Source organism: Haliotis asinina, chromosome 12 (assembly GCF_037392515.1).
Source record: "Haliotis asinina isolate JCU_RB_2024 chromosome 12, JCU_Hal_asi_v2, whole genome shotgun sequence".
NCBI lineage: Eukaryota > Metazoa > Mollusca > Gastropoda > Lepetellida > Haliotidae > Haliotis > Haliotis asinina.
This window is the reverse complement of record NC_090291.1, coordinates 14831464-14849134: the sequence shown is the minus strand read 5'-3', so window position 1 is coordinate 14849134 and position 17671 is coordinate 14831464.

The following is a 17671-nucleotide window of genomic DNA, read 5'->3' as shown; positions in this document are numbered from 1 at the left end:
GCGTAAAGACCTCGTCATAGACAAAGTGAAGGGAATGGAGCTCATTGGGTTACCGCACATGCCAGTTTGAGGACAAATATGAATGTCGCTGAAGAGTGTGTCGTGCTGCGTTGTGCAATGCAACGACGGCGTCCAACTGCCTACTTATAGGTGGGGTCACGGTAAACAAATGATATTCGGGTATATTAGGTATTTGAAGAAGCTTGCAACTTGCAGTTGATCTGCTAGGGATTGACTACCTAAAACAATAACATTTTTCTTCGGCATTTGTGGATTTTTTTTAAATCTCCAATATATCCTAAGTGTATTTTCTAATTTCTTTTGGGGTAATTCATGGCTACGTGACGCTGGTCTTCTATGTCAAACCTCATGTTTCAGTGCTGATAACCTCTTTGCTCGGAATACGTTAATCTGGAATCCGTACATTCCGGCCACATACCATTGTGAACGTTTTATGGGATCGATTTATGGGTTCGAAAATGGGTTCGTGTCAACCATTCTCTAACCGGAAACCAGTGACGGTCCGGATTAGAACTGGTCTTCAGCAACCCATGCGTGTCGCAGGAATCGACTAACAGGATCAGGTTGTCAGGCTGTCTGACTTTGTTGACAACACTCCACGTATCCCATTTGCCTAGACGGGTGTTCATGCTGTTGATCACTGGATTGTCTGGTCCAGACTTTTTATAGACCACCTCCATATAGATGGAATACTGCGAGTCCGTCGTTAAACAACAAACCAACTAACGAACCAACCTTACTCGGAAGTGAATGGGGCTGTACTCTCTGGTTGGACTAGCGTTATGTTGTTTCAGCGTTTAGATCCAATACGCTCACCTCATGACCACCAGGTGTCTTCACAAGACATGATCTTACAAGAAAATCTCACATGATGCTTTTTAATGGAAATGCCTACTGATATAAGACAGTCATCTTATGTGTTTAAATAATACACCCGTCCAGATGGTATCGACGTGATCTTTTCCATCAGTGAGTGAATGTTGTTTTATGTCATGGTCATATTATTACAACTATATCGTACAACCTTGACAGAGTCGATGCCTGAAAGAGTAGTGGTTGACAGCAACGATGGGGATCGGTAACACACGATCAACTTGATCACTTTTCTGACCATACGATACACATTAATCGACTGATTCAGTAAGGGTTTACGACACTTTTAGCAATTTTCACATAATGTTCCCATGTGGGGAATCGAACGGGGTCTTCGGTGTGACGAGCGAAGCCACTATGCTACCACAGCGCCCAATCAGCTTATAAGACAAGATATCTTCACCAAAATCCCTAACTGATTCTGAAGCAATGGTTCGGTTCCTTAATTATATCCGGCAAAAAAAACTAGCGTTTGCAATTCTAAAAAATATTCTAAATAAAAGATATCTCAATTATTTTGCTACAACGTTCTAAGACCTGTCAGGCGTTGTCTAATTTAAAGGTATCGTCACGATAAGTGTTTTTTTAAATGTAATTATTTCTCTAAGCAGTCTAACAAAGATACTGTTAGATATAAACGAACACACAAAACTGCCAAGTTTCAAACACGACGTCAATTAACCAAGAATGAGGAAGAGGGACGTCAACATTCTCCCCCCTGGGCAGATAACGGCCTGTCCAATCAGTGATAACAAACCTTCCTGACTAGGTCTTTACACTGTAATGGACCTCCAAAATACGCATGTAAATAAATTTCATGGACTTTGCAAAGATACCATTATCAGTTGATGAGCTTGTTGAGTTCCTTCTCCTCTTTTCATCAGAATCTTGACGAAGTTGGAAAAGTGAAGAGAGAGTTCAGAGTAAGTGTTATTTATGTGTTTTTGTTTGTTTTGTTGCTTAAAGGTCACATGCAACCAAAAAATCAAACATAATTAAAACACATATATCACTTATTCATGACATATAATATACACTGCTCCTTTTAAAAAAACAGATAAACACAATTATAAGCGTACAATCGCGATTCAAAAGTGCAATATTTTGTACTTGGGCTTACTTCCCCCGAAACGAAGCCCTCGGGAGACCGAACCCAGCCATAGCGGGTGGATATGCACTCAAGTGAAACGACGGCTTCCGATTGGCTGTTTCATTTGCTGATATGCTAGGTTTCATTGTGTGTACAGAAAGATGATCTGTTTGATGTGCATTGTAGAAGTATAGCCAGTCACCAGAAAGTAAAATTCTTTATGGATAACAACTTCTTTTAGTGTACTTGATCCGTCGTTTCAGTATGGATTCATATACAATTGTCAAACAAAATCATATACACTAAAAGAAGTTGTTATCCATGAAGAATGTATATAGAGATGTTGGGTTTGGAAAATACATATTCTCTGAATTTGCGCTCTATCCAATAAAAAAAATCATGTCAGTAGAGATAGTAAACTACTGCGCGGCTGGAATCTGTCATTCGTCCAAGTACAAGGCAGGACTTGAAACTGACAAGAGTTTGCACCAGTTTCCGTCAGATCCAGTCATCCGAAAAAAATGGATGTAGTTTGTTTGCAACCCACAGACATAAAAACATGTCATGTGTATCACACGTGCCTAATTACATAATGTGGCAGACACGGGACTCGGGTGCACGAGTCATAAATCAGCTTATTTTCTTTATGTCGTATAGTCTGATAGGTGTAAAGTTCAAATCGCACGTGGTCAATGACTGAAGCTGTGTATTGCATGTTGTCTTTAGCAGACAGGCAGGCAGACATATAGGTGTGAATAAACCAGACACTGAGCTTTCTCTGTGACAGAGACTGCTCACCACAATCAACATGTTTTTTTTACGCAACGAGCAGATTATTTACTTGTTTGTGTACACAACCAAGATTAGACTACTGCTCACGACCTCAGTATGCATACTCTTTCAAGCTCCGCGAATCTATTCACTGCGCATGCGTTATGGACGCAGCGCAGCACAGCTGTTGAAACCAGTTTTCCCCCCAGCGCTGGGGGGAATTTAGTGAGACGTTTGAACTCCGATTTCGCGGGCTTTTTTTTCATCGCGTTTTTTTCAACTTTATAGATTGAATTGTCATTTTTTATTGTTCGTTTCGGTAATTGCATACCAAAAGGTACCACAATCTGCAAAGTTGTGGTTTACGTTGCATGTGACCTTTAAAGCCCAACGCAGCAATATTATAACGGCGGTATGAAATTACACGAGACTTGGACCATACAATCCTGTGATTGACATTGTGTTTAACAATCTATGCTTGTTTGGTTTGTTGTTTAGCGCCACTCAGTTATGTTGCAGTTTCAGGTTTAGATGTGGAGCTGAGACGCTGACAGTGGATACAGAACGGTGCGAAAATATTCCCCCGTAGAAGAGACTCTGCTTCCACTGTACAGACTGTGTAGATGACGAGATGCGAGTGCTTTAGCCTGCCCATTTTACAACGAAGGACGGGAGGATGTCGCCAAAGCCAGCAAGGAAAAATGGCCAAACTTAGATTATCTGTAAACCAGCCAATCTCTTGATAATATTTTAGGACACCCGGATTTTGTCTTTCACGCTTCCAGAACCCGCCATAATACACTTTTTAAACGAAAGAGTATATATATATATATATGTATGTATGTATGTATGTATGTATGTATGTATGTATGTATGTATGTATGTATGTATGTATGTATGTATGTATGTATGTATGTATGTATGTATGTATGTATGTATGTATATATATATATAAAATACTTATACTTTTAATTTTATTTGTACCCATTTTATTATATACTTAAACTTTTATTTGTATTGGTACCTATTTTATTATATGTATATTTAAAGTCTTCTCTTACCTTTATAGATACGCTTATGTCATTTTCTTAAAATATTTCAGCATTTTAGTATTTTGTCGCGCTGAGCGATTGGTTGTGTATTTTTTTGTAACATTTGTATATATAACATTTTGTATACATTTTACGAACTGTAACATGTACACGTGTGAGACGATAATAAAACACCGATTGCTCACAGCTTGCGATTCGCACCAGCGATAAGAGGTTTGCTATTGGCCGTTACGATTTGCTTTGTACAGAGTAACGGCTCGCTACGGCTGAATAGCATTGGCTGCGTCACGGTGACAGGTACATTTTATCACATTTACACGCTATAATGTAAACATGTTAGGTAGCTATATTATATGAAATATTTCTAAATGAAAATTTGTTCAGTGGAATTGTTTTAAATGTGAATTTACGAATTTATAAGTTTTTCATTCCAAACGGAATTGATGCTTTCGATTTCATTTGTGTACCATTGTTTATATTTGTAACAATGAGAAATTCAACTTGTATATTTATGTTCGAGAAGAACTACCATAAGATGATTGTTGACTGCATTGACTGCATTGACTGCATTGACTGCATTGACTGTATTGTGTTAAGAAAGGCTGACATAACATATGAACCATGAGTCTAATTATAACAGTACACCATATGTAAAACAGTAAGATTTAGACATGCATATGTGCCACACTGAGAATGTAGATCTTAGTACCACAGATATGATTGTCTGTTCACGGATATTTTTTTCTGTTTCGACCGTAGTGCAAACACTTTTTAAGTAGGATGGAAAATCTTGACAGTATATTCTTATCGCTGGTTCTCATAAATTCAATGAGCACTTGAACATGGGGGTTGTTTGACAGTATTCAGGTACATATCTAGCACAATACTTATTGTAAAGAGAGCATGCTAATGTAATATGGAATTCATCTTCTAATTCAGTCACACAGGAACTACAAAAAGCAGTTTCATAGGTTTTGGAGAATCTACACGAATTAACATTAAACTCATGTACATTACAACTAAGTTTTGTCAAACATCTCCCTAAATCTTTTGAACTAATAGATACAAGATATTTTTGATGCTACGACAGCCAGTGGTAAGCCATATGCGTAAATACAGCTTGCTTCAGTGTCTGTTACCGGTTGCTAATTCGTGTGTTTCACATTAATTTCAGACTCGCAGTGTGCATGCGCAGAGCGTGCAAAAATATCCTGTAGACATATCAGACTTGCTTCAGTGTCTGTTACCAGTTGTTAATGATCACCACCATAGTGAAATCCGTACAATTATTGTGGTTTGTATGACTCCATTTCCGCCTGATTTCAAAACAGCAAGAACATGAGATATGATGATTGGTTTTATATTATAAGGAACCGTTTCACAATCATTTGAATCTAAAATATTCAAACTGGGGACGTCTTAACTGATACTTGAAGATGATGGATCATAAAATCACAATGTGGAATGTCCCACCTCATTAATGGTGTTACGATATATCGACAGCATCGTTGTTTACATCGTCAACTACGCGGTACGAATGCATCGATACAAAACACTTTTAGGCATATATCAGGATATTGGTATCGTGATCCGCCATGATACATCGATACATAGCACGGGAACCCGATATCGTACTGTAGGCAAAACACAGACCATAGATATACACTCATGTCACATATGTTAACAGAGTAAAGGAGCAGCAGCTGCCATATTGGATTGTCGTGCAGACATCGACTCGTTTCGATTTCAAGCTGAAATGTACGCTAAGAATTCGGTGACATTCAAAACTATGCACACGTACCTCTCAATTATACATGTCCCCACACATCCTGCCTGATTTCCACGACATACCACCTATTTTATTAACTTTAATACGTCCTCAAACTCGAAAATCAAACCAAAACACCTCTCGGGTGAACGTTATCCCGCACTCGTAGCCTCTCGCTTGATCGCTGAACCGAAGTATTTATAGTATTGGTAAACAAGGCGGCATGGTTTGAGAGTGAAAAGTTTTGGATGAACTATGAATTTGACACCCGATCAAGTTTCAACGAAAAAAAACCCCAAAACGATTTTTAAATTTCGTGCTAATGTAATGAATTTGTTCTGGAAAAATTACTTACGTTCAGCGGACCAATGAGATCGCTTGAAAGGCTGCGAGTGCGGGATAACGTTCACCCCAGAGGTGTTTTGGTTTGATTTTCGAGTTTGAGGAAGTATTAAAGTTAATAAAATAGGTGGTATGTCGTGGAAATCAGGCAGGATGTGTGGGGACATGTATAATTGAGAGGTACGTGTGCATAGTTTTGAATGTCACCGAATTCTTAGCGAACTGTTCAGCTTGAAATCGGAACGAGTCGATGTCTGCACGACAATCCAGTATGGCAGCTGCTGCTCCTTTACTCTATTAATATACATGACATGAGTGTATATCTATGGTCTATGTTTAACCTAGAGTGCGATTCGGGTTCCTGTGATACACAGCTGAAAAGAAGTGTATGTTTCATGCTTCAAGGTTTTATTTCAGAGCACATGGCAATGAGTATATGGAGGCTGCCATATTGTGTTCTACGAAAACAAGAACTTGTTTTTGAAAATAGGGAATGGTAAGCGGAATGAAAAAACAAAAGCGGAACAAATCAAATATTTCATGACAATAGCCACGATATATCCCGGTACAAGTTAAATGCTACTTAATGTTTTAAGGAACATTGCACTTGAAATAGGAAAGGGGTCTCTTTGAAATTCATCTGAATTATGAAAACGAATTAAACCTTAGAGGAATGGGTTTGTGTTTGCTGTCTTTGTTACATGAACAAATGATTTGGTGTATACGTGAAAGAATGTGAACATTTTTCAAACTCGGTGAGCTGTAGAATACTTGTCTTCAAGTAAGTGAAATATGTTTTAGTTGTTTGACAAATAACACCATTTATTAACAAATATCAACGATGTCTCAGCTTTGATAAGAAAGAGAGCAAAGAGATGATAAGTATTAGAATGCATACTTTAGAGCTTTTTTTACAGTGATTCTGAATTCTGATATAAATTACACTGAATTGCTTGTGAAAGCACAGGCGCAGAAACACAACTTTCCAGCGGAAACTTCAGTTTCAAATGTATACCTGTCAGATCAAGGTATATTGAATATGTGTGACTGTCCTTTCTTCAGCATTAGTGAGCGAGTTTAGTTTTACGCCACACTCAGTGACGTTCTTCTGTAACGCGGCGGTTTGTAAATAATCGATTCAGGACTAGACAATACGGAGATCAACATCATGAACATCGATCTACGCAGCTGGGACGCGATGACATGACATTTTACAGAGAATCGAGCGAACGCTTTAAACATTAGGCCACCCAACCATCGCCCCGGAATACAGTTGACATTTTTCCAGTTATCTTTGTATCCGTATCTACCGAGAAAAAACAACAACAAAAAAAACCCCAAAAGACATTCCCATACTGGATGGTGAATTCTTATTAAAACTAGATATTATTTCTTCGTCATGACTTATTTCAGTTCGATGTCATAATTATTCCAAAATTGACATTTAACTGAAACGGGCATCATAAATGTTTCAGATGCTGTTTTCAGGCTAAATTTATTTAATACGTTTTATTAATGTTTGATTAAATCGAATTTTGTAATGCATACCTCTCAGTTTACGTAACGGAACAATAATGAAATAAATAGCGGTTCATTCGTGTTCGTTAAAACGGAACTTTACAGTTCTTAACAAATATACATGTATAGTAAAAGTTGATCTGGACTATATAGACTCCACAAAACAGAACAACAACAACACACTCCCCTCCACCACCACCACCAACAACAATAACAACAACCAATAGTAACACAATACACTTCTTTACAAAGAACGCCGTTTAAACGAAATGACGCGTACGGATATGACGAAACATTGTTTTAGTTATGACCACTTAGTGTATATTTTCGTTGGCATGTATAACGAGTTGACAATTACGAACCGAAATCATTGGCCCCACTTCGTAATAACCGAGGTTCACATACGAACTAAATGACTGGTTCATTATAACCGAAGTTTACTTACGAGCTAAATGTAGAGGTCGCTTCTAGGTTTACAGTATTATTACAAATATTTAACTGACTGATTCAGTTCATAATCAATAATCAATAATCAATTCAAGACTAGACAATACGGTGATCAACATCATGAATATCGATCTACGCAGCTGGGAACCGATGACATGTGTTAACCAAGTCAGCGAGTCTGACCACCCGATCCCATTAGTCGCCTCTTACGACAAGCATGGGTTGCTTATTTAAAAGAGCTGACTGACCACCAGCAGATATCCACCTTCCAGTCAAATACTTTGTCGGCCCATTTCAAGTTGTAGGAGTTTATTGATGACGTAGAAATTACCTTTCAACATGCACGTCACATATTGCGTAACAACAATAGCTGACTGGAGTCAGCATCCCTGCTCAGGACTCATTACCAGCACAACCAGATGCTGATGAGATAATGAGATGATAATAGATCCATCATTTACATCTCTTTGACAGGAACATCTCAAGTCTCCACACAATTCGCCTTGTTAATGGTCGGGCAAATTTGCAATCAATTATTCTCCTGAGTCTATATCAATCACGTCAGACAAATGCTGCAGGGAACTAGAGTAGAATCGTGTTTACAGAGGTCATAGTAGGACCCTAATGCAAATGTGTCACTGTGCATACACTGTCGGAGAGGTAGGGTCAGGTTCTGTCTGTCAGAATATACATAATTTTCTTGTACCAAATAAATCGATTTAATAGGGGCCCCAGAGAGCTGAGCGATTCGGGACCGAACTAGGTAAAATCGAAACTTGTTTTATTTGAGGTTTTGCATTGCAGACAGAGCTGGAGGAAGGGAAACAACAGAATTAAGGACTGTGAGACAGACTTTTAGAAAGGAGTCGCGAAAACATAGAACAGGTGATATAAATGTGTGTACTCGTGAAGAGCCGGGCTAGAATTGGTCTTCAACAAGCGATGCTTGTCGTTAGATGTAACTAACGAGATCGGATGGTCCGAATCGTTGACTTGGTTGACCCCTGTCATCGTGAATCGATGCTCATGCCGTTGATCATTTGATTTTTCCTTCCAGACTCGGGTTATTCACAGAACGCCGCCATATAGCTGAAATATTTACTCTGTGCGATATTAACCAACCAACCAACCAAATAAATGTGTGATTTCATGATGTGATGTGTGACACTAGGCAAGATTTCAATGTAACTGTCTAGCTTATTTGCGATGGACCGTATGAGCAAAGCGTTTGTAACAACGTTGCCGGATCCAGACCTGTCTAAGTGAGTGAGTATGGTGTTATGTCGCATTTGTCAATATTACAGCAATATCACGGCGAGTAACAGCAGACATATATGCTTAAAATATAGTACCCAGGAGGGGAATCGAACTCGGGTTTTGGGCGTTACTGGCGAACGCTTAAACCTCTGGGCAGAAAAATGGGACTGTTGTTTGTTCTAGTCAGTATACTAGACGATATGGCTTCCGACTCATTTGTGCACACACACGCACACGCACACACACTCGCACACACACACACACACGCACACACGCAACGTTCCACTGCATCTTCACCTTACATTAAAGAGCAGGAAGTAAAGTGATTCAGGTTTTCAGCCTCTACCGGTTTGGTTAAACTATAGTGAGTGAGTTTAGTTTTACGCCGCACTCAGCAATATTCCAGCTATATGGCGGCGGTCTGTAAATAATCGAGTCTGAACCAGACAATCCAGTGATCAACAACATGAGCATCGATCTGCGCAGTTGGGAACCGATGACATGTGTCAACCAAGTCAGCGAGCCTGACCACCCGATCCCGTTAGTCGCCTCTTACGACAAGCTGAGTCGCCTTTTATGGGGTTAAACTATAAGTAAAGGTCCTGTGGTGAAGCAACGAAAGATGATAACCACTGCGATTCTGGCAAATAAACGGGACAGAGCACGGTGCACATAATTGTAACGCCTGAAGCCCACGTAAGTCGAAGTCAGAAATATTAACGATCTTATTCAAACAGACATTTGGTAGAAAGCGAAACAGGAACAAAATTGGAACTGTCAGATGAGTTGAGGAGGGTCAGATTCGAATTCGAGTAATTGAGTGAGTTAGTTACGATTTACGGTTATGTCGACAATATTTCAGCCATATCATGATTAAAGTAAGTTTTAAAGTCACCATACATAGATCATAAGAACGCCTGTCAATGAGGGACAGTAAAACAATTAGGACATCACAGATATGAATATATAAGTAGTGTGCAAATATAAATCAGTTTAGTTGTAGATGACGATACAATTCTAAACAGGCTATACATTGCGAACAGCTGAAAATGTTTCATCAAAGGAAAGATTTCGAATACGTCAGAAAAGTGTATTTGCCTGCAGATTTTAAGACCGCTTCAACAAACTCCATTGACTAAATGGAGAACGAAAAAAATGTCAGATTCAACACCCATCATGCTACAGTCTGTTTGCTTTAAAGCAGCTGATGAATTGAAATCTAACGTGAAAAGTAATAAACATATAATGCTCAATGAAACGCTGACCAGCTCTGTGGGTTTTTCCTCCGAACATATGTCCCGAAAATATAAATATAAAAGTCATAAAATTATTAAAATATTGTTTGCACAGTTCACTATTTTGTTACGAGGGAGGAATGCAAACAGAGGAACAGCCAAATGTACGCGAAACATGCACAAAAGCCGACAATAATTATGCATTTACCTGTGTTGTGCCATCCTTTCTCGCACCCCTGGCTGTCCCTTTCTCTGCACTCTTCCCTCGTAACTAACAGTGGACTGTGTCAAAACCTTACTGGTAGTATGTTAAACAACTTTTATATTTTAGGACATAAATTCTGCAAAAATCTCGCGGAGTTGGCCTGAAGGTTTGATTATGAAGATAGTTTCACTGAGTATTATATGTTTATTAGTTGTCGAGTAAGATGGCATTTCATCGGTCCGGTTTTGAACCAAACGGGCTAGTGACCGCTACAGAGGTTTGGGAGCTACTTTACTTATGATCGTCGTCTTTACTTGACACATTTTACGAACGCTTTAATCAGTATTTTATTACACTAGTTCCCATAGATGAAAGTCGTGTTGCGCAGTTTTGTTAGTCAAACAAAGACTCATCAAGTAATATATTTGCTGTCGTGCATTTGTCTGATATTGCCGATCTCCTTTCTGTACAGTTCACATTAAAATACATTAAAGAAGACTTAACTCATAGGCTGTCGTTGGACCTCCGATTCAGACTAACTCGAATATGTCTACACGTTTCGGACAATCTACCAAAAATAATATCTTCACGTAGTTTACATTGTAGGGAATAACTCTCGAAACTCGAAATCTGTCATCTGTCACACATTTACGTTTGCCACGAACATGCTTGTAACGAACTGACGGCTATTACGAAGTGAGTTCTCGGCTACTTGGTATATGCATGTCGCAATGCGTATAACGAACTACGGTTGTTAAGAATTAGCATTGGTCCCTTTGAGTCCCGACTGTGGTTTCGTGTAGTTCTATGTGGCCATTCAGCCTCGTACGACTTGGGGCGGTGGGGTAGGCAAGTGGTTGAAGCGTTCCCTCGTCACGCCGAAGACCAGGTTTGATTCTCCACACGGGTGGAGAGAGTGAATCCCATTTCTGGCGTACCGTACAGTAATTTATGAATTTACAATAATTTGTTAAATTATTCCATAGAGGTAAATATATTTTTGGTAGCGTTGCATATTTACTACATTCAGATAGGAAGTGGACCTCATCTTCATTTCTGTTACTATTACACATCTTACAAATTACATCTGAGTTCAAAGTTTCCTTCCATGTAATATTACATCGTAACGGTAATGCATAGAATCTTCACAAACATAAATATCTTCTCAAGTCTCTTATATTAATTATTAAGATGTGATTATCAAGCAGCAATGATGATGGAACACCTTTTAAAATATACAAGACTGGATGATTTCATGATACAGCTACAGTGACTGATATTCTGCTTTGAACAATCAACTAACCTCTGGTTAAATAATGATAAAAGTAATGGCACCTTTCCGATATCTTGGGAAAGCCAAACATAACAAAATCCATACTCATTTAAAGAACAACTAAACTCTTTTTATCACTGCATATGAAAGACTTCTAGTTAGTCATAAACGGAACACTATTTTTTAAAAAAAACAAACTTGTGGTTAATTAACACCAAGCGCTCAAAAGTTGCTAAAGGCCGTCTGCTTCTCTCTCGACCGCAAACGAAACCACAGACAGGTTACGTAACTCTGTCGCCCGAGCGCTATAGTGACGTCACAGAGGGAACGATTTTCAGTATAGAAAATGTGTAGGAAGTTCGTCAGTTTGCTGATTTCTCAACGTCCCCGAAGACATGCCGAATTGTGTTGCCGTCAATTGTCCCTTGGGTCGGGTGATGGTGTCACTATGCACAGATCTCCACCGGACCCCGAAGTTTGTGCTTAAATTGGTTGTTAGTATCTGCGAAGTATATACTAAATATATGGTATATACTAAATTGGATGGTTTGCCCCCTACCACGCTTCCAGTAGAAAATGGAAAAAGTTTCATCGAGTTTATAAAATCAAGACTGCTTACTACACATTGCTGACCAAAAGGATTTTGCATGAATATAATGCTTTCTTCCTCGGAAACGAGGTTGTGGTCAAAGTGACAATATTATCGTAAGCAATATTATATTGACCCCTTATATTGACCGCCTCCAAGAGTGAAATTGTTATGTTATAAGCAATGTCATGTAAAATTTTAATGCCCATCAGTAAAATACATATTTTACTACCAGTGAAAAGTAATTTTGATTTTGTAAGTCGGTTAAAACAAACTTAAATAGCATTCATCCCAAGACAGGGCGCCGCCATTTTGAAAATCGTGAAGTCAAATCCATTTGAATTAATGAGATTATGGTTTGTTTTCATCAAGTTAGAAAATCAAAACTGCATAAATATGTCTTTGAATCATTACCAAAAGGAGTTTGCATGACACAACCTGTAACATAACCTAAGCGAGGTCGGGGTCGAAGTGAAAATACTGTACGACAAATTAATTTAAACGTGATGTATCGTTTCAGGTTTTTCACATTGCTGTATAGTTTCATTGGTTACCCAAGATAGCACATCTGGCAACTAATTGCATAATGTGCGTCATTCGTTTTAAAAAGTTATTTAGTTAGCCAATAATGAGCCATCAATCAATGTATTGGCGGTTAATCCTTTGAAAGAAGGGTGTTGTTTGTACATAGACACAGACACGACAGAGTGTATTCAGTATAGATTAATAAATTTACATACATAAACGCTACCTTTTGACAAATCCCCCATTTAAATCCGCATAAAACTAATTAATCAATCAGCGTGTTATCGGTTAATCCTTTGATCGATCCAGACACAAGAAATGCCAAATGGAGGCCTTTGTCGGGTAATCTGAGTGGCGTTACCACTCATTATACCTGTTATAGATTCATTAACTGAGCATCAATTGAATGATGACAAATAGCATGTAGGTTTATACCACCTAACACGGATTGTTTACAACCTAGCGACACCAAGTGATTTTGACAGAATCATCTGTGAAAACAAGGGTTGCAACTTGAAAACTAGGCAAAGCAGGAGACAAAGCTAAATTGTAGTAGATTGTGAGAACATATAGCTTTCATTTTTCTCAACAGCTTTCGCGATTTCAGGTTTGTACAAAACTCTAAACAAAATAGTTTAACCCCTGAAATGTAGATGAATACTGCACAGACCCTCATTTCTATACCTACAATTACGTCACGCCGCTCTGATTGGTTGAAATTTCGTTTGCGGCTGAGAATTGTGCACTGTTGACAAAAGGGTCGATTTAAGTTAATTAAGTGTCGAAATGAGTGAGTAGTTTTAATGGTGGGGTTTCATTTGTAACGATGTCAGCAAGTGATTTTGTATTTGTACCCTACTAGAGTACTAGTATATGTGATCTTTAAGAGCTTTCGCAGTTGAGAAACCACAGTAATCCTACCGACAGAATCCAGTCTAAGTATATGATTTTAACATAGTTTGGGATAACGATCATTACACATTCTTAATAGTTTACACCAAAATGTAACGCGTCTAAGATGATAATCTACATTCATACTATATCCTCCACATACAGCTACTGCTGTATTACTTGATGTATGTCTACTTACCCCTATAATAAATTTACCAAAATTGTTATGAAATTTACCAACAACACCTCTTTCCTGAAATCCCTACACCTCTGTCCCGTACAGCAGTATTGGCTTAACTTTACAGTTAAAAATTTAAATAACAAATGAATAGGAATATTTCTAAAATAATCTTGTAATTGTTATATAAATAATAAGGTATTACTGGCTTTGGGCCACAGGCGTCTTAATGCAAACAGTCCAAGGCAAGCTATTAGAAAACACGATACCATGATAATTATAATATGTGGCTGTTTTCAGTTATACGCCATCAAAAAACAATTTTTCATAATTGCGAAGGTATCCCCAACTTCGAAATACTAATATCTCTGTCTTATCCATATTAACCCGTAACCCATAAGGCTTACACATTTAATACAGATGTTGATTTTCTTTTGCAACCAAACAACACTATCATAAAAAATACATAAACCATCAACATACAATAATATAAACAACTACAAATAATCTTCACTGATAAATACACCTAGATACCATAGATTGAAATTCTGAGATAAGCATCAAAAGCATAAAATTGAACTGAGGACACATCCTTGTCTTACTCCCCTCAAAAAATCAAAATACTTTGTGATAGAAGTAGCAGATATCCTAACGAACGCTTTTATTTTACAGTACACATTTTGTAAAACCAGCAGCAACTTTCCATGAGCCCTTTTTTTAATGACTGAATACCATAACAAATTTCCATTAACCGAATCGAAAGCTTTTTTGAAATCCATACACAAACAGAAAAATCTACCCCCACATTTAGATAGATATTTTTACATACAACATTGACAAGTAAACACATTATCCATGGTACAATATCCCTTTCTAAATCCCGCCTGCGATTCTGGAATAGTGTCATAGAAATCAGCAAACTGATGCTGACGGTTACCGACAATGGACGAAAATAAATTTATCTTCCCAAAAGAATCTATGAAGGATACATACAATCATACCGTCCCATATATGCAGTGGAACAACCAAACCCTAACAACACCCAGTAGGGAAAGTACCTGTACACAGAATATTATTAAACAAAAGTAATAGATAAGGTGCGAGAAGACTGCCACATCAAGACATCATCTCGGCTAAGACACCATCCAAACCTGCCGCTTTACGCCATTTAAGATCTTTTATGGGTGTTTCAACCTCTCCCTGTGTAATAGCAGAATTTAGTATAGCAGTGGCAACTTCTTCAGTACATCTATCACAAATATTGTCATCATGAGTCTTGATAAAAGTACTCTTCAATGAGATCACTATTTACTTTTATCTCGGTTAAAATGAAGACCCTCTGGAAATAATCGAACCAGTTCTGATTATTAATCTTTGTGACTAACGGCTCAACATTCACCTTATTAGTTAGATTGCGAAGTTTTCTCCAAAATCACTGACTATCCCCAGCTAACGAATACAAGACTCCTTCGACATAACGACCTATGTAACTATTTCTTAGTTTCCAGCACAACAGCCTTGCTTCCAGTCAATCTAAACTCAATCTAACTAGCCTTCATATCCCTACACTCCTTATCAAAACACTTATCCACTGATCCACTGCTAAACCTACTACCACGAGACTGTAGATCACACGTGACAGTACCACGCTGCATCACTCCAGTGAGCACCTCCACAGCAGAGTCAATACTTTCCTGCAATATACCAGTGAACATGTCAACATCAAGGGATGTAAGAGACTAAGCAGCATTTTCACATATAGTCTTCACATATTGTTTCTACAGACAAATTTAGGAACACCATAAACACATTTTACATTCACATTCACGTCATAATGCTCTCGTGATCGCCTAGATTTACTCCAAGTCTGTCGTGACCAAGTCGTATTATTTCGTGGAAAAAAACGACAACGGTTCATGTCGTTTAAGAAGTATTTCATATTGGTGAATGAGTGATTGCGTTAACGTTTTACGCCGCACTCAGCAATATTACAGCTGTATGGCGGCGGGTGGTAAATAATCAACAGTATGAGCAGTGATCTACACAACCAAAATCCGATGACATGTGTCAACCAGGTCAGGGAGCCTGACCACCCGATCCCATTTGTTGTCCTTTGCGACAAGCATGGGTTGATGAAGACACATTCTAACCGGGATCTTCTGGGGTTAGTTTGACAGAGGCAAACATGGGTACACATTAACCCTAATTAATAACCGTTGAATATTTGGGTTATTGCTCTCCTGAAACGTCAGACGTTAAACATTTTCAAAAGTAAATAAGACCTGCATGTAAACACGACAACAAACAACAATAATGTAAATAAACAATATATGTTTATGTTTCGTTATTACAGTTTTAGTTATTAAGAAGAGTTTACAGTGAATTTATGTCTGACTTTGGAAAAAAAAGACTTCCTGAAATTTGTCCGATAATTTTCTTGCGTCTGTGGTCAGGGTTTTCAGGGTCAAATCACACACTACTGACAAAAACTTGTGGACCTGAAATTTTCATGTCATACTCTAGTCACCTAACAAGGGGGATAACTGAACGGACAGTTTTGCTTTGAATGAATTCCATGTGGTGATGCATTCTCAAGACATCCATTATTGTTGTATCAACATTGATTCAGTCCCATATATCTCCCAATTTCGACAATCGTACACTGAAAGTACAGTTCCCATACCTTTTTGAAGAGTATGATTAAAATGCTTAGTACAAGACATGATTGATTTTGAAGGTAGTACAGACACTGAACTAACACACCAAGTGATTGTAGTTGCTATCCTCAGTGGAAAACGTATACTTAGAGAAAGAAATAAGGGTACACATGACAGCACAAGTGTTCCTATATTTTTTCAGATTTCTTCACACATAGTGCGGTGCACAATTTATAAGGAAATCTGAAAAAATATAAAGAAACATTTGTGTCATGTGTTCCCGTATATGTTTGTCTGAGTTTATAACTTGACTGTTTATCTTGTTTACAATAACAAACCTTGTTTCTCCATGCCCTTGAAAAATACAGGTGAACATCATTATTTGGGGTGCTACAACCTTTTGTGGTATAACTATTAGCGACATTCATGAAAAAACTAAGTAACCTATTTTTCTCTCATGCAAAACATCAGATTAGACACATATTTGTAGAAATAAGATCACCACAGCAGAGAATCAGATATGAAATAATCAAATAGTTACCTAATAGTGAGCTGGAATATCAACACATTTGTTGTCAATTTTGCAGTTCGACATACTGACTGACTGCCTCAACCCGCCCGCACGCCCTCCCACCCACCCACCCACTCACTCACTCACTCACTCACACTTGAAATGTTATCGCAGAAGAGGCGAAGGACAAAACCCTGATATGCCATCAGAGCAGCATGAGGCAGAACAAACGCATCTTACCTGGAAATAAACACACAGGCTTCATTTTTATAAAAAAGATTCGAAAACAAAATTGCTTAATACCAAATTTAAATGGTGATAAAAAATGAGGGAATAATGTAGTCTCAAACTACTTGACCCTATTGGTCCCAAACTGACGTTATCACGGTTTCTACATCGCCCAAGGTTACAAAACGCCACGATATATACTGAACATCATTGAAAACGCACCACCCCTAAAATTGTGGA